Source organism: Bos indicus x Bos taurus, chromosome 23 (assembly GCF_003369695.1).
Source record: "Bos indicus x Bos taurus breed Angus x Brahman F1 hybrid chromosome 23, Bos_hybrid_MaternalHap_v2.0, whole genome shotgun sequence".
Classification (NCBI taxonomy): Eukaryota; Metazoa; Chordata; class Mammalia; order Artiodactyla; family Bovidae; genus Bos; species Bos indicus x Bos taurus.
In genome coordinates this window covers 20568610-20593263 of record NC_040098.1, presented here as the reverse complement: position 1 = coordinate 20593263, position 24654 = coordinate 20568610, and the positions used below count along the sequence as shown (strand labels likewise).

The 24654-nt window shown below is 42.7% G+C and overlaps 1 protein-coding gene across 2 annotated transcripts in view; it reads left to right on the top strand.

The window, feature by feature from the left end:
- The window catches only part of RCAN2 (regulator of calcineurin 2), a 281009-nt gene that overhangs the window by 190855 nt on the left and 65500 nt on the right, over positions 1-24654 (top strand). The window lies entirely within an intron of this gene.

The window sequence follows — 24654 nt, the reverse complement described above, 5'->3', positions numbered from 1 at the left end:
CTCAAGACCAATCCAATGGGCCATGGGAAGCATCTTAACCATGGGCACAACTCTCCACCCAGTCTGACACAAGATCCTTGCCTGTTGAAGTGTGTTTGTGGCTGCACCCAGGCTGATGCTGCAGAGACTGGCATGGAGAAGGGGCTGCCTCATGCCAGCCAGAGCGAATGAGAATCTGCAGAGTCCGAGCATCCTTGAATTATGTTGCTTATCTTTTGTTATTCCCCTGTCTTGTCTTTTTAAAGAGGAAAGAGGTCAAAGAGGAAAGCAACTGCTTGAGGATGTCATTAGGTTGCCATTCAACGAGTCTGGGAGGAGGAAGGGCAGATGTTAGTGCTACACCCAGGATATTCAGGGATGCATTCAATTCAGCAGGCAGGTATTGATTGTCTTCTAGGGCCGGGAGTCAAAAATCAGGAATCCCAACCCTGGTCCTTGTCCTGGGAATCATTTGATCTGTGGGCAAGGGAAGCTGATTTAGAATAACAGGCAAATGTCTTCTATTCAAGTATGCCCTGTTGCCTCTTCACATTTCTAACAACTTAGAAATGCAGTGATGTTAAACACTGGACCTGGACCATTCTGGGTTCTTCCTGAGAGCAAATACCCATGCAGGAAAAAAAAAGAAAAAAAAAAAAAACACCTCTATATTATTGCTAAAATATGCTCCTGCTGCTGCTGCTGCTAAGTCGCTTCAGTCGTGTTCGACTCTGTGCGACCCCATAGACGGCAGCCCACCAGGCTCCCCCGTCCCTGGGATTCTCCAGGCAAGAACACTGGAGTGGGTTGCCAGTCCCTTCTCCAACGCATGAAAGAGAAAAGTGAAAGTGAAGTCGCTCAGTCGTGTCTGACTCTTAGCGACCTCATGGACTGCAGCCTACCAGGCTCCTCCGTCCATGGGATTGTCCAGGCGAGAGTACTGGAGTGGGGTGCCATTGCCTTCTCCAAAATATGCTCCTAGGGGCTAACATTCCAAGTTTGGCAAATACAAATCAAAGGGAAAGAAGAGTTTGGGAATCACCTGGTGGTCCAGGGGTTAGAACTCTGTGCTTTCACTGCCAAGGTTCAGTTCCTGGTCAGGGAACTAAGATCCCAAAAGCTGTGCAGTGCTGCCCCCCCAAAAAAAGAGAATTTTGATGTCATCTCCTTTTAATTAACTGTTGCCATCATGCCAGTGGTGTTGCCCTAGTACAATAGTCTATATTTAGTAGATGCTGAAAAAAAGTTAAATGAGAGAATGCAGTAATGGTGCCTTATTTTGTTGCTGGCCTTGTTTTAGGCAGCAGAATGGAGGAAGGAGGAGGAAGGAACCTCTCTGCCTGTCAGGACAGAATTTGCAGGTATCATTTCCTCTCAGATTCAGCCAAACAAAACCTGGGTACGTGGACACATCTGGATGAAACAGAGGCTGAGAATATCATGGTGCTCCAGGTGGTCCTGTGCCCAGTTAAAAATCAGAATAAGCAAAGGAGAAAGGCGGATATGGAGGGACACATAGCAATTTCTAGTGCAAGTGACGCACGGACCCTTTAAATAAATGACTTGAGAGCTCAAGTGGCAGAAATCAAAAGACAGCCTATGTCAAAAGACAGCCCAGAAGGAGGCCATGATCCTCAAAGCAGTCTTCGGAGAAGTTTGTCGAGTTCCATGAAAGTATGACGCTCTGATCTGGGGTTTGACAGGCATGGCAGGTACGAGTAGGCTCTCGCCAACATGGCTGCTCCCTCCTAGGTCCGCTGGTGAGGTTAGAGCCCCGGCAGGCAGCCTCTCCCCTCCCGTCTCTATGACTTGGCACTTGCCGTTCTTCCATGCTGATGGAGCATCCCACACACTTCCCTGCTTTATGTACAGCTGCTCTTCACTTGAATTGTTCTGTCTGCTTGCAGATAGGTCTTTATCAACAGATGGCAAGGCCATCTCTAATGAGATACAGAGTATCGTTCAGATCCTTTGCAGTCTCTGGGCAGGGCTGGCAATATGTTGAATAAGCTAGCAAGCTTCTGCCCCTGTAGGTACTAAGGCGTCATCAGGCTTCCTCTGCCCTTCATAGAGGCAACGGAGTCTGTGATACAGCCATGGCTTTGGGGAAACAGAAGGAGTTCTGAATCATGAGGCAGAAGGCCTGGGTGTAGGTCCTCGGGGCACTCAAGAAACTTATTCTCTCTGGCCGACCATTGGAATGAAAGGTCCCTAGATGACCAGTGGGCAACATGCAGAGGGGAGATCAGTCTGGGCTGGACCTCTAACCCTGGCAGTTCACTCATTTTGCAGTTGTGGAAAGTTTTCTTTATCTCTGAGTCATGGTTTTCTCATCTGTAGGGTAGATATAATAATGCACTCCTCAGGCTTTTGGAAATGGAATAAGAATGTACTTAAAGAATGAAGGCAGTCAATAAACGCTATTATTTTTCTTGCCTCTTTCATCTGTAAACACTGATAATAAAAATACCTTAAATTTGACTGAGTCCAATAGTGAGATTTAGCTTTATTAAAAGTACAGTAAAAAAAAAAAAAGTACAGTGATTCTGCTGTATTGAAGATCACATTATTCGATCCATCCACAAGATTATATGTCATTTTTCTGAAATCCAAACAATTTTCTGAGTACAGGGCATATCCATTGTAGTAAAAAAAAAAAAAAAAGAAAGAAAAAAAAGCCAAGTCTTTCAAGGCTGCAAGGAAAAAAGAAAAGATAACTCAGGTCAAATTCTCCCATGAGGTCACTAATATTAATGATATCAATTGCTTCCTTTCGTTCAATACTGTGACCAAAAAAAAAAAAAAATGTTAAGAGCAGCTATTTATTTGCCAGTACTGAGAAGAGAGAAGCATGCAGAGATCATGTGTTAAATCAGCTAAGAGATGTCTTTGGAGGAACTTTCAATCAGTCTTTATTCTTTTTTTAAAACAATATTGGAAAATAAACTGTGTTGGATCAGGACAGTATGTGCCCCCCCGCCATTCAATGCTCCTTCTAATTTGTGTTATAGAATAGAAGCTCTGAGCACAAACATTTTATAATGACTTCCTGATGATGTTCTGGCCTCAGATTCTTTCTTGTGGATGCAAGGGATATAAACTCAAAAAGTACTTTAAGCTCTTAAATTCTGAATGAACACAATATAATCAACCCTGAATGCTTCAACTTTCCCTTGAACCTTCTGCTTGATCCACCTACACAGTTATTCCAGGAAATTATCATCATTACCCAGGCTTGGAATCTGGAAATATCTTTACTCATCAGCCCCTTTTATTGACTTCCCATGTAAGCAAAAGCAGATCTTTCAACTCTTTTTCTACTTAATCCAAGTTCAAGGCTATTTGTAAGTACCTAATCTGAATGGAGCACCATGTAATCTCCAAAGGGTAGAAAAAACTCAAAAGCCTACAGTCTAGCAGGACTGACTAGTATAAATGCCAAGGGAAAGGTGCAAGTTTAGTAACATGGGGCTTCCGGGAAGAATGATTACCTCCACACCAGGCTCATCACAACTAGCTTCATCTACAGGGTAAGGTTTTGTATCACAAGTTGCAAAATGCCCACCTGTGAGCCAGATCCTCAGATGGGTTTTATTTTTTTCTGTACAGTGTGGTTTTGATAAACTGAATTCCTTGTCGCTTAGCCGTTAAAATTTGGGGAGGTTTTATATTTAAAGTCTATATGCTTCTTCTTAAGAGATTGGCAGAGCTGGCATCACTGGTTCACCCTTCCTTCCAGTTACAACCGGCTCAAGAGATTGCCCTTGTCAACAGAACAAGCATGCTTCATTTCCCACCACTCTCTATCGCCCTACGCTTGCCCACTCCAAGTCGAGACATGGAGAAGTGGAGGACAATGCTGTAAAGTGAGGAGTAGCCCTGTGGATGCCCTTGAGCACCAACTAAAGCCTTGTCATTAATACCGTAAACCATGGGAACCATCAGAGTGTTAAGAGCCATCATTTAGGATGATCAGAGTGCCCCAGGCATCCAGTCTAGAAGGGAAAAGGAAGAAAGGTGGGGGCAAGCAGGGAAATCTGAAAGGAAGTTGTTATCATTCCTTAAAGCCCATGTCTCCATTTTTTAAAATTTATTTATTTTATTTTTAGCTGTGCTGGGTCTTCGTTACTGTGAGGGCTTTTCTCTAATTGAGGCAAGCGGGGGCTACTTTTCAGCTATGATGTGTGGGCTTCTCATTGTAGTGGCTTCTCTTGTTGCAGAGCATGGGCTCTAGGGCACACCAGCTTCAGTAGTTATGGCTTCCCGGCTTGAAAGCACAGGCTCAGTGGATGTGCCACACAAGCTTAGTCACCCCGAGGCATGCGGGGTCTTCTCAGCCCAGGAGGATCCATGTTCCCAATCCATGTTCCCAGCACTGGCAGGCAGAAAGTCCCATCTCTTCGCTTTTGACCCCTCTTTCTTAATCCTACATGGAAATTCTGTAGACTGAACTGGAAAGAATGCTGCTGCTAAGTTGCTTCAGTCGTGTCTGACTCCTAGCGACCCCATGGACTGCAGCCCACCAGGCTCCTCCGTCCCTGGGATTCTCCAGGCAAGAACACTGGAGTGGCTTGCCATTTCCTTCTCCAATGCATGAAAGTGCAAAGTGGAAGTGAAGTCGCCCAGTTGTGTCCGACTCCTAGCGACCCTATGGACTGAAGCCCACCAGGCTCCTCCGTCCATGGGATTTGCCAGGCAAGAGTACTGGAGTGGGTTGCCATTGCCTTCTCCACTGGAAAGAATACTGGACTGTAAGTCAGAAAACTGGGCTCCAGTTACAGGTCTGCCCTCTCTAGCTAGCACAGTACATGGGCAAGATTTGGGCTTTGTAGACCTCCCTTTGCTCACGGTGAAATGGCCATGAGGGTAACATTGACCTCCCAGGATGATGGTGGGGATTAAGCATGACAATATTTTGGACGGTCTTCATGGACTATGTTACCACTCCCGCCTGACTTCATTTCTGCAAATTTCTCCATGTCAGCAGGCTCACCCCCATCTGTTTCTTATTGATCAGCTTTGACTTTATTCAAGCTCAGATTCCTCCTGAGCCTCTTGTTTTTGTCTTCTTAGTTGGGGCTTAAAGTCAGGATTTCAGGGTAGAAAGAACCGGAGGGACAATGAAGGGCCCCCTGCTTGCTGTAGCCAACTCCCCTCTAGCCTCTCCTTGAATCCCTCCAGGGACGGGGCCCTCACTCCTTACTATGACTATTCATTTTTTTACTGAAACCCTGTCATTTTAACCCACTTGTTCTAGTAACTGAGTGCTCTTTCAGCAAATAGAGCAAGTCCGCTGTTTCTTTGCCAGAAAAGCTCTCTTGTTCTTGGAAGACAGTTATGTAGTCATCTCCGGTACTACTGGATTTTCCTCTTCAGGTGAAATTTACAGTTTCTCCAGTGTATTCTTTTTCAAGTCCCCTCTCCCAGCCTGAAGTTCTGCCCAACTTGCACCATCTTTCCATACCAGCTGCTTGTCCCCTCCCTCCCCTCCTTATCCAGCTGTCATGCACTTAGGACCTTTGATCTCATTTCACCCTGGATTACTCATAAAAAAAAGCACCCATAAATTGCATTGAGCAGCCTCAACTGCATGCAACAAATTCTGGTAAATTCTCTTCTCATATTTATTCTGTTAACAAATATTTTTCTAATTTTCCTTGTTATGGCTTCTTAGATACACCTGTCATTTAAAAGCGAACATTTAGTTTCCAAATACATGGGGTTTTTAAAGTATCTTTGATATTAATTTTTCATTTTGATATTAATTCTCATTTAAATGCTTTCTTCTCTGCAATCACCTCCTGTGTTTTATCAGTCTTCTAACTTTATTGAGGTTTTCAATGGCTAAGTCAAAGATCTCCTTTGGTAAATGTCACACTGCACTTAATAATAAATGTGGGCTATTTTCAAACATATTTTGATATTGACTTCTAGCATAACTCCACAGTGATAAGAGAACAGACTCTGTATGATTTCAGTACCTTTAGACCATGAAATTTTGCACCTTGTTTTATGTCCCTGAATATGTTCCTATGTCTCCTAGTTTATAGTCTATGGGAACTTGAATAGAATTTGTATTCTATTGTCATGTGAAAATTGTATAAATCTCTATAAATTACGTTGAATTGGTTCATGGTGCTTTTCAGGTCTACTATATCCTTCTAACTTTTCTGTATATTCATTCTATTAATTTTTGAGAGTTTGGTAGTGAAACTCCAACTAATGATCTTAAGTTAACTACTTAAAAAATAATTATAATACATTCTGCCTGCTATGCAGGAAACCCAGGTTTGATCCCTGGGTCAGGAAGATCCCCTGGCAAAGGGAATGGCAACCTACTCCAGTATTCTTGCCTGGAGAATTCCATGGACAGAAGAGCCTGTCAAGTTCCTGTCCATGGGGCCCCAAAGAGTAGGACATGGTTGAGTGACTTTCACTTTCACTTTTCACAGTGGAACTATATGTAACTTTGTTCTGTATTTTCCAAGTCTCCTGTAAATGTGTTATCATAGTAGGCAAAACACTCTCCGACATAAATCACAGCAGGATCCTCTATGACCCACCTCCCAGAATATTGGAAATAAAAGCAAAAATAAACAAAGTGAAAAGAAAAGAAAGTGAAATCGCTCAGTCATGCCCAACTCTTTGCGACCCCATGGATAGTAGCCTGCACCAAGCTCCTACATCCATGGGATTTTCAAGGCAAGAGTACTGGAGTGGGTTGCCATTTCCTTCTCCAGGGAATCTTCCCAATCCAGGGATCAAACCCAGGTCTCTCACATTGTAGACAGACGCTTTACCGTCTGAGCCACAAATGGGAGCTAATTAAAATTAAAAGCTTCTGCACAACAAAGGAAACTATAAGCAAGGTGAAAAGACAGCCTTCAGAATGGGAGAAAATAATAGCAAATGAAGCAAGTGACAAACAACTAATCTCAAAAATATACAAGCAACTCCAGAAGCTCAATTCCAGAAAAATAAACGACCCAATCAAAAAATGGGCCAAAGAGCTAAACAGACATTTCTCCAAAGAAGACATACAGATGGCTAACAAACACATGAAAAGATGCTCAACATCACTCATTATCAGAGAAATGCAAATCAAAACCACAATGAGGTACCACTTTACGCCAGTCAGAATGGCTGCGATCCAAAAGTCTACAAGCAATAAATGCTGGAGAGGGTGTGGAGAAAAGGGAACCCTCTTACACTGTTGGTGGGAATGCAAACTAGTACAGCCACTATGGAGAACAGTGTGGAGATTCCTTAAAAAACTGGAAATAGCATTGCCTTATGACCCAGCAATCCCACTGCTGGGCATGCACACCAAGGAAACCAGAATTGAAAGAGACACATGTACCCCAATGTTCATCACAGCACTGTTTATAATAGCCAGGACATGGAAGCAACCTAGATGTCCATCAGCAGAGGAATGGATAAGAAAGCTGTGGTACACATACATAATGGAGTATTACTCAGTCATTAAAAAGAATACATTTGAATCAGTTCTAATGAGATGGATGAAACTGGAGCCTATTATACAGAGTGAAGTAAGCCAGAAAGAAAAACACCAATACACTATACTAACGCATATATATGGAATTTAGAAAGATGGTAATGATAACCCTGTATGTGAGACAGCAAAAGAGACACAGATGTATAGAACAGTCTTTTGGACTCTGTGGGAGAGGGAGAGGGTAGGATGATTTGGGAGAATGGCATTGAAACATGTATTATATCATATAAGAAACAAGTTGCCAGTCCAGGTTCGATGCATGATACAGGATGCTTGGGCTGGTGCACTGGGATGACCCAGAGGGATGGTACAGGGAGGGAGGTGGGAGGGGGGTTCAGAATGGGGAACACGTGTACACCTGTGGTGGATTCATGTTGATGTATGGCAAAACCAATACAATATTGTAAAGTAAAAAAAATAATAATAATAAAAAAAAGAAAGATAAACAAAACACCCTTAGCCCACCTCCACCTGCAACCACATTTGCCTCTTCCTCCCTTAATTCAAACTTCTCACATTCCATGCTGTACACTGGGCCATTTGTCTAAGATAAGAGTTGATGATCTCCAGGGTCATTGATGGAGCTCTGTTTTGCTATACTCATACTGTTGAACGTTTTTGAGTACTTAAGACAGGTCAGCCCCTGTACTAAAGTGTATGTTCCATGTCATCTCATTGAATCTTCAGACTCCCATAGAAAGGCAGTACCTAGAGAGTATGTGAGGACAAGGTTAGGGAGGCATGCGGTCAAGGTGGTATTCAAGAATAACAAACCTCTTTCCCTCTTTCACAGTTGGGGAGAGGGAGGCTTTGCAGATGAACAGCTCAAGTGGCAGGGCTGGGATCAAACCCAGAAAGTCTGGCTCGGAGCCTGTGAGCCTCATCATCGCCTCAGGCCTCCTCTCAGCAACTTTGTCTAATGCCTGTTTCTGAGTGTCTTTTCATTTGTTTATTTGTTGCATAATTACTTTAGGGCTTTCACAGGATTTAATAGAAAGTGTAATTACTGTAATCATTACTGTAATGCATGAAAGCTTCTTTCTTTCCCCCTGCTTCTTTTAATAAAAGTCTATAAAGCCATAGGCTGGCCACTACCACCTTCAGGAAGGTTTCTAATAGAGGATATTTGGGGGTGATCCCAAGACAGGTAGATATGTTCAAGCCCTAAGCATTGCAATGCATTTCCCCATCTCTTCTCATCCCCCTTTTATACTCTGTTTTTGTTCATAGCACTAATTTTATAATATATGATATAATTCACTTATTATTTTAAGTATCTGTCTCCTTTAGCTGGAATGTAAACTCCATGAGGGCAAAAATGTTGTGTTTTATCTGCTGCTGCATCCTCAGCTTGGCCCAGAATAGGAACACAATAAATAGATGCTGAATGAAGGATACAGCAATACGGAAGTCCATTATCTTTTGAGCATGGGCCTTTGACTTTGAAGGTTTGTTATTCTTGACTACCACCTTGACCACATGCCTCCCTCACCTTGTCCTCACACACTCTCCAGTTAACGTCCCCTAAGCCTCAGCTCAGCAGGGCTTAGATTTCTGCCAGAGCCTTAGCTGTTCCTTGAGGCCCACACGCCCCTCCTCTGTGCTTGCTTGACACCCTGTCTTTGCCTCTGTCATTGTCCTTCCTGCTTTGCATTCCAGTAGCCCCCACTTGCAGACAGACCTCTCCTGCCCACCCTAAGCTCTTCTCTTATTCATGTTTGTTTCCCAGCACTCAGCACAGTGCCTGGCGTAGACTTGGTGCTCAGTAAATAGTTCACTGGTGAATTTGGACTTCCCTGGAGGCCCAGGGATTAAGAATCTACCTTGCAAAGCAGAGGATGTGGATTCAATCCCTGATTGGGGAACTGAGATCCCACATGCCGCAGAGCAACTAAATGTGTGAGCGCCACAAGTAGAGAGTCCTGTGCCATGATGAAAGATCTCTCATGACGCAAGGAAAATCCCACATGCTACAACTAAGACCCAACGCAGCCAAAGAAATACATGTGTGTGTGTGTTAGGCGCTCAGTCACGTCTGACTCTTTGCAGCTCCATGGACTGTAGCTCGCCAGACTCCTCTGTCCATGGAATTCTCCAGACAAGAATACTGGAGTGAGTAGCCATTCCCTTCTCCAGGGGATCTTCCCAACCCAGGGATCAAACCCCGGTCTTCTGCATTGCAGGCAGATTCTTTACTGTCTGAGCCACCAGGGAAGCCCAAATGTGTGTGTGTGCGTGTGTGTGTGTGTGTGTGTTTAAGTTAATTAGTGAATGAAAAATATTATTTTTCAAAATGGAGCTTTGCAAACTAGCTCTGAGTGTATTTAAGAACCAGAACTCAGTTGTTTTCTGGTAATTAACTGGTATTAAATTTACTGGTATTTAACTTGTATTTACTGAGTGCACGTTATATGCCAGGTCCTGTTCTAGTAATAGGGGACATCAGTGAACAAAACAGAAATGCCCGCTATGAAATATTCTAGTGGGAGGAGAGAGAAGATCATGGATATGATGAATAAATGAGTTAGGATTATATAAATGAGTTATATTTATATATTTATATATATATATATATAAATATAACATAAATAAATGAGTTATGTTGGGAGAGATGTGTGCTAGAGAGGAATGGTGAAAGCAGGCCAGGACAAGGGGATTAGGAGTAGGGGCAGAAGGTGGGATTATCAATAGGGTGGCCAGGAAAAGCTCAATTTTCAAAGGTCTTCCTACCAAAGAGAAGACTGCAGAAGCCTTCCAGAAATATTTACTGCTTTCCTACAGTGAGCAAGGCACTCCGTGGAAGCCTGAGAATTCCAAAATAGAGCTCAGACATTGGTGAGAAGACTGCCATATCAACCAGAGTATGATAAATGTGAGCATCCGGAAATAAAATGGGACACCAGCAGGTTCTGTGAATAGAACAAACTGGCTTTCAAAATGCTGTGTAGATATCACCCTGGCCAGTGTCATCCCCTCTCTCCCTGTTCTTTGCTACATTGCCTCATAGCCTGTAAAATTGCCTCCGGTGCTAGGACGATCACTCTGAACTGTGTCCATTCATTTGGAAGAGTTATAAAGTGTAGTTCTCCAGGGTCGTAGGATCCTTAAGGGTGGCAGTGGTGTGTTGGTCTAGAAGCGGTGGTTTGTCTGCTCCACGGTAGTAACATAAACTAGCGCTGCTGAGCTGGAGTTCTGGAGGAGAAAGGCCCAGGTGGGCCAGGAAGAAGTTAGATTGCAGTTGAACCACCTGTTGACACTTCTCATCATTGGGCTCTTCGGACCTGGAAAAAAGCCATACTTGGAGCCACACGACCCCTGCAGATGTCACGCTACTGTTCACACATTCCTCAACACATTGCTCGCCACATCTGCTTTCATCAGGGACCTTTCACACACAACAGCCCGACTCTAGAGCACGCTGGCTCCATCCACGGCACTTTCATGACTGCCTCTGGTGGTACCAGTAAAGGCTGCCTCGTGACCGCCTTAGCAGCACATTCTGAGCACCCCGGCCACCAGGAGTGGTGTCAGGCCTTCATGGCCGATAAGGCCTCCAGTTGGGAGCAAGACTATGCCCTGGTTATGAGAGCCAATGTCCAGTTCCCATTTCAAGAACAGTCAGCTTTTTCCTCTGTTTCTCATCTATTGAATTGTTTTCACTGAGTTCAGTGCCTTGATTTAGCTCATGAACCAGCATAAATTTGGATCCTTGTCCTGGCCCCTGTCCAACAGCTGTCTGAGCAGAAACGTTTTCAGCTCTGCAGCTAACAGAGAATCCTGTTGATTCTTGAATAAATTACCCACAGAGCTGACGTGTGCTGCTGTTTGGATGAATTTAATTCATAATGGTCATTTCCCTATAGAAGGTCTGAGTCTTGCTTGGAAGTTGACTTCCTTTGGACTTCCCTGGTGGCTCAGACAGTAAAGCGTCTGTCTACAATGCAGGAGACCCGGGTTCAATCCCTGGGTTGGGAAGATCCCCTGGAGAAGGAAATGGCAATCCACTCCAGTACTATTGCCTGGAAAATCCCATGGACAGAGGAGCCTGGTAGACTACAGTCCATGGGATCGCCAAGAGTCGGACACGACTGAGCTACTTCACTTTCTTGCTTGGAAGTTATAGAAGTGTAAAGTCAATCCACGTTTGAAATCTAATGAAGGAGAATCTATTTAGTGGAAGTCTTGTTCAGTACCCTCTTAGCCTGGGTTCCCCAAAAAGTAGAGCCTGAGACAAAGTTTTAAGTGCAGATACTTACTTCACTGGTGAATGGAGCCAAGGAGCAGGCTTGGGGGTGTTGCAGGAAGAGGGATCCCTTCTAGGGCCTGAGAGTGGACTTTTATCTAACAATTGGAAATCAATTGTCTGAGGGGACACATGACCTGACAAAGCAAGAGAATTTATTGGGAAGGGCCGCCTAGGTGGAGAGCAGTCAGGTAAGGGAACCCAGGAGAACTGCTCTGCCACGTGGCTCTCAGTCTCAGGTTTTATGGTGATGGGATTTGTTTCCGGGTGTCCTCTGGCCAATGACTCTGACTCAGGGTCCTTCCTGGTGGGGCACTCATTGCTAAGCCAGGATGAGTGCCAGCAAGATTCTGGGAGGTATAAGGACAGGTGGCATTTCCTTTTGACCTTTCCCAAACCTTCCAGTTGGTGGTGGCTTATTAGTTCCATGTTCCTTACCCGGACCTCCGTCATGAAATAACTCATGCAGATGGTTTGCTGTGGTGCCCAGCCAGGGTGAGTGGTCTCTGTCAGTGTGCTTCCCCTAACAGAGGAAGGAGGAGGAGCCAGTGCAGAGATGGGTCACGGAGCCCAGCCCCAGTAATGGCTACAGGTTGCTGGATTCCATGGAAAGCTCGAGCCACTATATGAAATACAATACAGAAATTTCTGTCCAGGGAAAGAGGAGAAGCCTCTACCTACTGGCTTCCAGCAACCACGGGCCAAAGTTTCTCTCCAAAGATTATTACCTCCCCTACCTTTAGGGCCATATATGCATGAATACCAAGCAGGTTCTTGGGGTGCCTGCCTCTGTGTCAGCTGAGGAGCTTCAGATGGAGAGAGACAGACACTGAGGTGAAGCAAGGTCCTCAGGTTGCAAACCGTGTGAAGCTGGTCAGAACCCACACAAAACTGATCACTGCAACAGGAGGTGGAGTAAGAGGTGTCATACTAAACACCAGCAAACAAAACAAGGGACAGTATATCTTCATCATGATTGATAACCCAGTCATCCTTTATACAAAATCTCCTTTCTGGAGTAAATCTGGAGACAGTAAGGTCCAGATTTACCAGTGCTTGTTGTTGCTGGTCAGTCACTAAGTCGTGTCCCGTGGATTGCAGCACGTCAGGTTTCCCTGTCCTCCACTATCTTCTGGACTTGCTCAGATTCAGGTCCATTGGTATCTAACCATCTCATTCTGTGCTGCCCTCTTCTCCTTTTGCCTTCAATCTTTCCCAACATGAGACCCAAGTAGGGTTTCAATGAAACCCAAGTAGGGTCCCACTGAAACCCAAGTAGGGTCCTGTGGAACACTCCTGGATACAAATCCTTTCTGTGTCCATCACCTGCCTTCTTTCTTGTTTGCCGGAAATAGGCTTCATTCAGCCTCCTTGGCCTTCCCTGAGTTCCAAAGGGCAGATTCAATCAGTTGCTCATCAAGGAAGGGAGGAAATGCAGAAACAAAGGAGGAACAGTCAAGAAACAATAGTGCAGCCTTGGGACGAGTCCTGGTTCCTCCTTAAGTAATAGACATGTGATACCCCTGAGTTCTTCTCCAGGAATCACGGTGCCCCACCCAGGCAGAGAATGATTCTTCCCGCACAAAAATCCTGGAGCACCACCCTGTTGCCTCACCACCAACCAATCAGAAGCGAGGCACTTCAGTTCAGTTCAGTTCAGTTCAGTCATTCAGTCGTGTCCGACTCTTTGCGACCCCATTAATTGCAGCCCGCCAGGCCTCCCTGTCCATCACCAACTCCTGGAGTTCACCCAGACTCACATCCATCAAGTCTGTGATGCCATCCAGCCATCTCATCCTCTGCCGTCCCCTTCTTCTCCTGCCCCCAATCCCTCCCAGCATCAGAGTCTTTTCCAATGAGTCAACTCTTTGCATGAGGTGGCCAAAGTACTGGAGTTTCAGCTTTAGCATCATTCCTTCCAAAGAACACCCAGGACTGATCTCCTTCAGAATGGACTGGTTGGATCTTCTTGTAGTCCATGGGACTCGCAAGAGTCTTCTCCAACACCACAGTTCAAAAGCATGAATTCTTCCACGCTCAGCTTTCTTCACAGTCCAACTCTCACATCCATACATGACTACTGGAAAAACCATAGCCTTGACTAGACGGACCTTTGTTGGCAAAGTAATGTCTCTGCTTTTTAATATGCTATCTAGGTTGGTCATTCCAGGTTCCTATGCAATATTGCTCTTCATAACATCAGACCTTGCTTCTATCACCAGTCACATCCACAACTGTGTATTGTTTTTGCTTTGGCTCCATCCCTTTATTCTTTCTGGAGTTATTTCTCCATTGATCTGCAGTAGCATATTGGGCACCTACTGACCTGGGGAGTTCCTCTTTCAGTATCCTGTCATTTTGCCTTTTCATACTGTTCATGGGCTTCTCAAGGCTCAGAAGTACCCAATAAAAGCACTGGATGCTTTGGACTCTTTAACTCGTTATCGTCCACCTTGTGCCAGGAAAGGCCACAGTTGTTTGCATACCATCCATTTGTGCAGGACTCTGCTGGGATCCCTATGCTAAACCTGCTCAGGTGACTACTGCTTGTAGCAAAAGCATAGGGATGGTATCAGTAAAACGTTTGATATACATCAGATTTCTTTGATGGCTGCTACTGACATTTTCTCCCAAGAAAAACTCCCCTCACCAACTCCAATTATAAGCCCTTAATCACTGCTTCCCCACCACGCACTGCTAAAGGATCCTGTAAATTTCCACCCACTCTGGCACCCTTGTGCTTCTTCCCGTTTGACCTCTTAACACATTTCACATTTCCTTACCTGTGCCTGAAAAAAAAAAAAAAAAGGTTTAATCATCCTCATTTTTCCAAACCTGTCAAGTACACAACTTTTAATGGCTTCCAAGCTTCCAGAGTTTCAAGAGGCAAGATTTGAAGTAGACAAAGATTCCTCAATAAGACACAAAAAGCACTAACCATAATTAGTTAAAGATGGATATATTGAACTACTAAAAGCTGAAAACGCATTGTTTTTCAAAAGACACCACTCAGAGAATAAAAAGGCAAGCCATAGATTGAGAGAAGATACTCACCATCCATACGTCTAACAGGGGCTTCCCAGTGACGCAAGTGGTAAAGGACCCGCCTGCTAGTCCAGGAGACATAAGAGACCTGAGTTTTGCTCCTGGGTCAGGAAGATCCCCTTGAGGAGGGCATGGCAACCCACTCCAGTATTTTTGCCTGGAGAATCCCATGGACAAAGGATCCCTGGCAGGCTACAGTCCATAGAGTCACAAAGAGTCAGACATGACTGAAATGACTTAGCACGAAAGACAAAGAACCCAATTCCAACATATATCAAGACATCCTAGATATCAATAAGAGAAAGACAAACAACCCCAATTAAAATCTGCAAAACACCTGAATAGACATTTCAAAAAAGAAGATATCCAGAAAGATGATTCTTCAGGGAAATGCAAATTAAAACCACCATGAGATACCGTTACACAGCCAATGGAGTGGCTATAAGCAAAACCGTGGTCAATGCCAAGGGTTGGCAAGAATGTGGATCAGCTGGAACTCTCATATGCTGCTGGTGGACAGATTATTACAGTGCTCTGGGAAACTGCAGTGTCTTCCAGAACTAAATATATGTCTCCCCGATGATCTAGTAATTCTAACTTCCCAAGAGAAATGAGTGCCTATGTTCACTGGAAAACATGCACAAGAATGTTTCTATCAGCATTATTCATAAAGGTCCCAAAGGGAGAAAATACCCAAATGTTCACCCTGGAGAATGGATGAATAAGTTTAAATATAGTCACACAATGCTAAGGTACTGAGAACATTCTATATATGGAGCTGAATGATTGTTATATTGATGGTGATTATATTATAAAAATTAACTGAACTGGACACTTAACATTGTGCATTTTATATATATAGATTGTTGTTTAGTTTCTCAGTCGTGTCTAATTCTTTGGAACCCTATGGACTGTAGCCTGCAAGGCTTCTCTGTCCCTGGAATTCTCCAGGCAAGAACACTGGAGTGGGTTGTCACTTCCTTCCCTTGGGGATCTTCCCAACCCAGTAATTGAACCCACGTCTCCTGCATTTGCAGTGGATTCTTTACCGCTGAGCCAAAAGGGAAGCCTGTATGTATATTACACCTCAATAAAAATAAGTTAAGAAGGGGCAAGGTTGAGAACAGAAAATTTATGATGCTGTTTGCCAGGAAAGTCTCCAAGAGCTCATTGTTCAATGGAAACGGAGAGAGCACCACAATGAATTGGAAATTATTGGATAAGGTATAGATTCAAGAAACCAGATCTTCAGATTTGAATCTTTACTAATTAGCCATATAATCCTTAAAAGTAACCTCTTTAGGCCTTAGTTTCTCGATCTCCAAAATGGCTAACTTTCGAGGATACCTTGTGTCCTCCTAAGTAACGTGATTTCAGTGACTGCCTCTCACCTAAGGCCCAGATGAAGATACATGTCTTGTGTTGAGGGGCTTCCCAGAGGGCACTAGTGGTAAAGAACTGCCTGCCAATGCAGGAGACGTGTGAGGAGTGGGTTTGATCCCTGGATTGAGAAGATCCCCTGGAGGAGGGCACGGCAACCCACTCCAGTATTCTTTCCTGGAGAATCCCGTGGACAGAGGGGCCTGGCAGGCTACAGTCATAGGGTTGCAAAGAGCTGAACACAACTGAAGTGACTTAGCATACCCGCATGTCTTGTGTTGCCTCTGCTCTGATGAATTATACGGACCCACTGCCGTGTTCTTGCCTGGAAAATCCCAGGGATGGCAGAGCCTGGTGGGCTGCCGTCTATGGGGTCACACAGAGTCGGACACGACTGAAGCAACTTAGCAACAGCAACAGCAGGTGAAGAGGGGATAGGGCATGGAAGTCTACACATTTTATTTGAAACTCTAGCATGCAAGTTTTCATAATCACCACCCCTGCAGTGAATCAGCCAGTTGGTTGCTACGGTTCCTGTACCACCATCATAGGATCATGTGTTTTATCTCCCACTTTCATCATCTCTAATCATGGCAAGAAAAGAAAAAAAAAAAAAACCTCCTTCCTGCAGTACAGAGCAGTGGTCAGTGTCACACGTCACCAGTCAACCTCACCTGGTTTTGAAACCCAGCTTGAACACTTACAGTCTCCATGACCTTAGACAGGTCATGTATGCCCCTGAGCCTCATTTTTTCTCATCTTATTTTACAACAGGGTAGTCACCACCAGTTCAGAGTTGTTGTTGTCAGGTTTCGATGAAATAAAGTATGTCGGAACTCTTAATACCTGCCCCTCTCATAGCTGCATTCCATAAATGTAGCCACTATGCTTATTGTAGCTAGTGCCTGCCGTGCCCACCATCAATGCCTAAGTTTCAGTTGACACCATGTTTCATTATAAAATAGGTTTTAAATTCCATAAAGTAGTGAAACATGAAAGAACCTTAGAAATGATCTTGTTAACACCAAGGATTGGCAAAGGTCCTTGCAGGTTGCAAACAATAGTTGCTGAAGAGATGACTTAAGCAAAAGGGCAACTGATTGAAAGGATGCAGGAACATCTTACGCAATCCCAGGAAAAGCTAAACAAGAAGACAGTAAGTAGGATAGCAGGAATCGGGACCACCTGTGGGCGCCAGGGTCTGTAGAGCTTTTCCTGGACACGATCCACAATTAATGTCACTCCGCTCTGATGTCGCCAACATCAGGACCCAACGCATCATTCAGTATCTAATACAGCATTCATACTTAACCTGGCCAAAGGAGGACTCTAGGCTTTTGCCCCTCAAATCTGCTCCTCCAACAGCCTTCCCTTTTCAGGAAATTGTGCTATCGGCCATCCAGTCATTTTGGCCACAAGCATAGCAGTCTTCCTTGACTCTTTTCTTCCCATACCTTCCATATCAACACATTCTTTTTTTTAATGTTTACTTACTTACTTAAGGGCTTCCCTGGTGGCTCAGAGGTTAAAGCGTCTGCCTCCAATGCAGGAGACCCGGGTTCAATCCTGGGTCGGGAAGATAAAGTATTGAATTTGTTACAGTATGGTTTCTGTTTTATGTTTTGTGTTTTTGGACACCAGACATGTGGAATTTTAGCTCTCCAGCCAGGGATCTAACCTGTACCCCCTATGCTTGAAGGCGAAGTCTTAACCACCGGACCACCAGGACAGTTCCCAGCAAATTCTATTAGTTGCACCTCCAACTCCATTTCCTACTCCTATGGTGTGACCTTAGTCCCATCACCTTCCTCTGAACATTGGAGTCATTTCCTAACAGGTCTCTTGCTTCCACTCTTGCTCTCCTGTAATCCAGTCTCTACCCCTGTCTTTAGATCCCTCAGCCTGAGAGATCTTTTCAAATCACAAACTGGGTCATGTGATGACTCTATCTGTGCACAGAACCTTGCAGGGGCTCCCTGCTGCACTTGGAATACGTCACAAATGCATTCCTAGGGGCTCCAAGGCCCTGCATGCTTTAATTTCTCTATAGGATCTCTACTTGCTCACTCCCTTATTCATTATGCTTCGGGCCACACTGGTCTTCTTTCTGTTTCCACTGAGATTTCCACTGAGATCCTCCCTAGATTTTCTGCGTGATTGGTTCCTTTTTATCACCTCCCCAGAGAAGCTTTTCTCACCATCCAACTTGCAGTAGCCGCTCCTTTACTCAGTCACTCCTTGTCACAATATAACCATTGTTATATTTTCGCCATTACATAGGATAAAATATTTCCTTATTTGTATGTTTGCTGTTTGTTATCTCCTGATAGAATGCAATCTCTAAGAGGATAACATCTCTATAAGTCTTGTTTGACAGAGACTAAAACAGTGCCCTTAATAGGCACTTGGTAAATACTTGTTGAATGAATGAATGAGTGAAGGAATGAATGAATCAGCGCATTAAATGGCTTGCGAAATGTCAAATGCTAGAGAAGATCTAATTATCCCAACTTGGGGGATACAGCATCTACCCTGAATCATTCACGTCTGGCCAAAGTCCCTGATCACAGGCATGGCCACCTGGAGGCCCATCCCGTGTATTTTTGCAGTCCCACAGCCATTCTAAAAGGGCTTAGGCCTCATTCTACAGATGCAGACAGTGAGACCCAGAGTGAATAAGGGACTTTCTCAGTTATTGAATCCTGTCATCTTCTATGGTAGCAGAATGTGCTTAATCTGTTCTTGCTGAGACATCTCTATATCTCTGTCTTTTAAAACCAGTGGTGTTAACTACATGTTGATAAATATTTCCCTTCATCTACACCTACTCTATTTTAACACTGGTGTGGAAATTCGCATTTCCTCCTACAAGAAAGGAATATGGCCCAGATTTTCGTTGTGGGACAAGATGTTTCGTCTTTCCCACGCCAGGTTTTTTGTTTTTTCTTTTTCTTTTTTGGGCACTTCTGATTTTTTTTTAATGATAATAGAGGCTTGTTGTTCCTTTAGTTGCTGAAATCTTAGTTTGGATAGTTATCTATTTTGTCTTGTTTTGTTTTAATTAAGGCGTAGCACTAGCTGGCAGATTCTGAAAATAGGATCCTATTTTAGTTTCTTGTTTTAGCTAAATGAAGTCTTTAGAGTGTGGTCATTTAATAGTGAAATATGTGCCTAATCAGTGACAGGAATCCAAATTTTTTCCCAGCTAGTTAGAATTCATTTATAGCTTTCAGTCTAGCATTTCTATTCACAATTATTCTATTTGAGCTCCATCCAAAGAAATAAGTGCTATAACATATTATTTCAAAGAGTAAAATAAAAAGATGTTAATAAATTTGATATAGTAGCTATAGAGTATATGAAGCAAAGTATTAAGTAAGATTAATTGTTTTATTTCTTAGTCTTTTTTTCATAGAACTTAACCATGAGTTCTTCAATAGGGAGATAAAGCATTAGAGGAAGAGATAAGAAGTTTAGATATGAATGCAATTATTATATATTTAAAATTTTTATGTACTCATTTCCATGATAATAAAACTTTAATATAGCCACTCCAGCTGTTTTTATTAGTGTTTGCACATTATATCTTTTTCCATTCTTTGGCCTTAAACCTATATATGCCATTATGTGTAAAATGGACTTTTTGTCAATGGCAGATACTTGGGTGTTGCTTTTTTAATCAGTCTAATAATCTTTTTATTTTAATTTGTTTTTTAGATCATTTACATTTAATGCAATTATTGGTATGATTGGATTAAAGTCTGCTATGTTTCTCATTGTTTTCTGTTTGTTCCACCTGTTTTTACTCCCCTTTTCCTCTTCTCCTGACTGCTTTTGAATTAGTTGAGCATTTTTTATCATTCCACTTTTATCTCAACTCTTGGCTTCCTTTAATCTCCTTTAAAAAAATTTTGCTAATTGTCCTAGAGCTTTCTCTATTTTTTTGTTGTTCCTCAGTCACTAACTCATGTCTGACTCTTTGCAACCCCATGGACTGCAGCATGCCAGGCCTCCCTGTCCCTCACCATCTTCCAGAGTTTGCCTAAGCTCATGTCCATTGAATCAATGATACTATCCAACCATCACATCTTCTGCTGCCCTCTTATCCATTTGCCTTCTATATCCAATATAAAGTTTTAATTAGTTTATATTCCTATATAAGATAAAAATATTAGTAGATTCTTGATCATTGGTTTGATCACTTTGTAATCAATTAACTATTAAAGCTGTCTTTCAGTTTCCATGTTTATATTTTTCTTAATTATGTTTATAGTAATAATAATAAATAACAATAACTGAGTATTTATGGTGTACTGGACACTGTTGTGAGAACTCGTGTATTTATTGATTCATTTGATCCTCTCAGTTGGCCGATGTGGATAGGTCCTGTTTACTTATCTCCATCGTACAGATGTGAAAAATCAGGTAGATAGAAGGCAATACTGCTTTTGTTTTAGGAGAAGGGAGTAACATGTAGGATTTAATCCATAAAAAGAGGGAGAGGAAAGAAGGCTTTTAGTTGCTCAAATTTTCATACAAGAAAAGAAGCAAAGCTGCATTCTCAGGATAGGATGTCTATGGTGTGCCACCCTGGCACAGTGCTGTAGAAGGGACAGGGCTGTGAAACACTGCTAATTTGAACTATACTGCTTTTGTAATTTGTGTCCAATGTGAACATCTGTATGTTTTTAGAAATAGTTTTTATAACAGCTTTAAGAATAAGGTGTTTGGGAAATCCTCTGATGGGCCAGTGGTCGAAAGTTTGCCTTCCTGTGAGGGGGGGTGTGTGTTCCATCTCTGTCCTGGGAACTAAGATCCCACACGCTTCCCAGCCAAAAAAACAGAACATAAACAAATAAGCAAAAATGTAACAAATTCCATAAAGTCTTAAAAGAATAAGGTGTTTATACCCAATTCTGCAACCATACATATTTAAATCACACTAAAATAAAAATGATTGAAATCAACATTAGAGATCCTTGGGAATTTTTCCTTGTGTGTGTTAGGTTGGTGCAAAAGTAATTGCTCTTTTGCACTGCTGAAATTTGCTATTTGATATCGGGATTCATTCTTAGATAAATGTGGTTATGTTATAATCAGTTTAGTGTGCATTTCTTGCTTTATATGTTTTGCTAATGATTTATTACTTGCTGTGTATTTTATATTGATTTTAGTCTGCATAAATGATATTAGACAAAAAGCAAATTTGAGTGATTTTCTGATTCAAGTTCAAAATGAGTTCTAAAGCAGCAGAGACAACTCGCAATATCAGCAATGCATTTGGCCCAGAAACTGCTAATGAATGTACAGTGCAGTGGTGCAAGAAATTTGCAAAAGAGACAAGAGCCTTGAAGATGAAGAGCACAGTGGCTGGCCATTTGAAGTTGACAGTGACCAATTGAAAGTAATCATCCAAGCTGATCCTCTTATAACTACACAAGTTGCTAAAGAAATCAACATCCACCATTCTGCAGTCTTTCAGCATTTGAAGAAAATTGAAAAGGTGGAAAAGCATGATAAGTGGGTGCCTCATGAGCTGACCACAAATCAAAAAAAAAATCTTCATTTTGAAATGTCTTCTGTTATTCTACACAACCATTTCTCAATTGCATTGTGATGTGCAATGAAAATTGAATTTATACGACAACCAGCAACCCCCAGCTCAGTGATTGGGCTAAGAAGCTCCAGAGCACTTCCCAAAGCCAAACTTGCACCACAATAAGGTCATGGTCACTGTTTGATGGTCTGCTGTCAGTCTGACCCACTAAAGCTTTCTGAATCCTGCTAAAACTGTTACATCTGAGATGTATACTCAGCAAATCAATGAGAGGCACTGAAAACGGCAACCCCTGCAGCTGGCATTGGTCAACAGAAAGGGCCCAATTCTTCTGCACGACAGCGCCCCACCTCACGTCATACAACCAATGCTTCAAAAATGGAACGGATTGGGCTACAACGTTTTGCCTCATCTGCCGTATTCACCTGAGCGCTCACCACCTGACTACCACTTCTTCAAGCATCTCAACCACTTTTTGCAGGTGAAACGCTTCCACAACCAGCATGAGGCAGAAGATGCTTTCCAAGAGTTCATCAAATCCCAAGGCCCAGGTTTTTACACTACAGGAATAACCAAGCTTATTTCTCATTGGCAAAAAAAAAAAAAAAAAAATGTGTTGATTGTAATGGTTCCTAATTTTATTAATAAAGATGTGTTTGAGCCTAGTTGTAATGATTTAAAATTCATGGTTCAAAACCACAATTGTGTTTGCACTAACCTAATATATATCTATGGATCCTTTGGTTCAAAGAATCACTGATCTTGTGAATGTGAGAACAATGTGTTCTATACATCTGTTGATGGGAGATCCTAGCACTTGTTAGCATTTGTCCTCAGCATGATTTTGGGTTTGGTTGAATCTTCCTGTCTGGACTGTCAGTAAGAATTCAGACTTTGGGTTGGTTAGCACACCTACCTTCTATGAGAAGTAAAAGACAGGAGCTGATTCACTAACCGCCCCCACCCTTTCACCATTCTGCGGCGAGGGAGGTGGACTCTGATTATTCCCTTTCTGAGAGTAGCCTCATTCTTCTTCATTCCCTCTCAGGTGACAGGAGGCTGCCTCTTCTCATCTCCGAGGCCTGGCAGAGCCCACGCTGAGCCAATCAGTGTCTGCAGAACCTTTGCACTGAAATTCTTTCTTGCAAAATTGGCTGCACCAGCGGGGTGCCTGATGCAGCGAGAGGGTGCCAGCTCTGCAGAGTCGCACAAGTTCAGGAGCAGGGCCTTGGAACATAATAAAGGGACAGTACAAGTAGCACTGAGGCTTTATCACAAAGTTCTCTTGAAGAGAGTTCAAAAATAAGAAAAAAATCTTTGGAGAGTTTTCACTGTAGGGAAAGAAAATGAAGAAGGAATTTAGAGTACTTGTGAGTACATCAGAGCATGAGGGAAGTAGACAGGATTTGACCCCTTCAGGGCCTGGCTTTGCATCTTCTCTATGTGATTGGTTACCTATTAAAAGCAGAAGCTGAGAGTAGGGAAGATTTATAGGAGATGCATTTTTTTTAACTTATTGTATGAGATGATCGTTCATAATTATATGGGGCTTCCCTGGTGGCTCGGCGGTTAAAGCGTCTGCCTGGAATGCAGGAGACCCGGCTTCGATCCCTGGGTCGGGAAGGTCCCCTGGAGAAGGAAATGGCAACCCACTCCAGTATTCTTGCCTGGAGAATCCCATGGAGGGAGGAGCCTGGTAGGCTACAGTCCATGGGGTCGCAAAGAGTCGGACACGACTGAGCGACTTTGCATAATTATATACTATTATATATAAGCTAAAGGCTTTCCTGCTCACTCAGACGGTAAAACAATCTGTCTACAATGCAGGAAAACTTGGGTTCAACCCCTGGGTAGGGAAGATTCCCCTGGAGAAGGAAGTGGCAACCCACTCCAGATTTCTTGCCTGGAGAAGTCCATGGACAGAGGAGCCTGGCGGGCTACAGTCTGGGGTCGCAGAGTCGCACATGACTGTTACTTATATGTTATAATGTGTATTATAGAATTCATATAAATTATATAACATAACTTATGTAACTAACTGTAATAAATTATGAAATTCAATTAACTACAAAGAGTTGTGTATTGAATAAATGCAATCTTAGGAAAGGAAAGAAAAACAAGCATCTATTTGTTTATTAGGTATATTTAGTCAGATGAGATCCACTGAGGATTAATTAAACCCTCTGCCTATGTAATTATTTTTTCAGTGAGAAGGGGACATGTGATCCCAAAATATGCTATCAGAGAAAGCAACCAGAGGTATCCCCAGGTTACATTTTGTTGAAGTCTTTATTGCATTCATACAAATGGCCCTCCAACATTTTTTTGACTCAGGAATCTGGTATTGTCAATATTCCATGAATGGTTCAGCCTATTTGGACTGCATACATCTTAAGCAAACTCATAAGAGATAGACATGTAAATCAAAAGGCCGTTTCTCTAATCACCTCCCAAAGGCTCCACTTCCTAATCCATCACATTGGGCATTAGGTTTAAAAATATGAATTTGGGAGTTGGGAGGGAGGCAGAAATATTCGGACTACAGCTTTCTATTATCTAAGAATCCTTCTGTATCATTTTAGACCATTTGAAATTCAATTAAATTACATGCTAAAATAAAAAATAATAACTAAAGGTCTAAAAGGGAAACTGACAAAATTTTGCTTTGCAATTTAGATAAGACCATAAAACCAGTCATTCCCAAGAAACTGTCAAAAGGATAGCATTATGAGAACAACCCTAAATCAATTAATTATATGGGGGAAACAAGATTCAGTTTTTAAGTGCATTTGTCTTGGGGAAAATTGAAATAATAATTGCATGCCTATAATTCACTTGATCAGTTTGGTTAATGATTTGGAGATAGACCAATCTTTCAAGTACAGAGTCAGCCAAGTTTGTCAATGTCTATAACCTCACTTCTTGGTAGCTTTG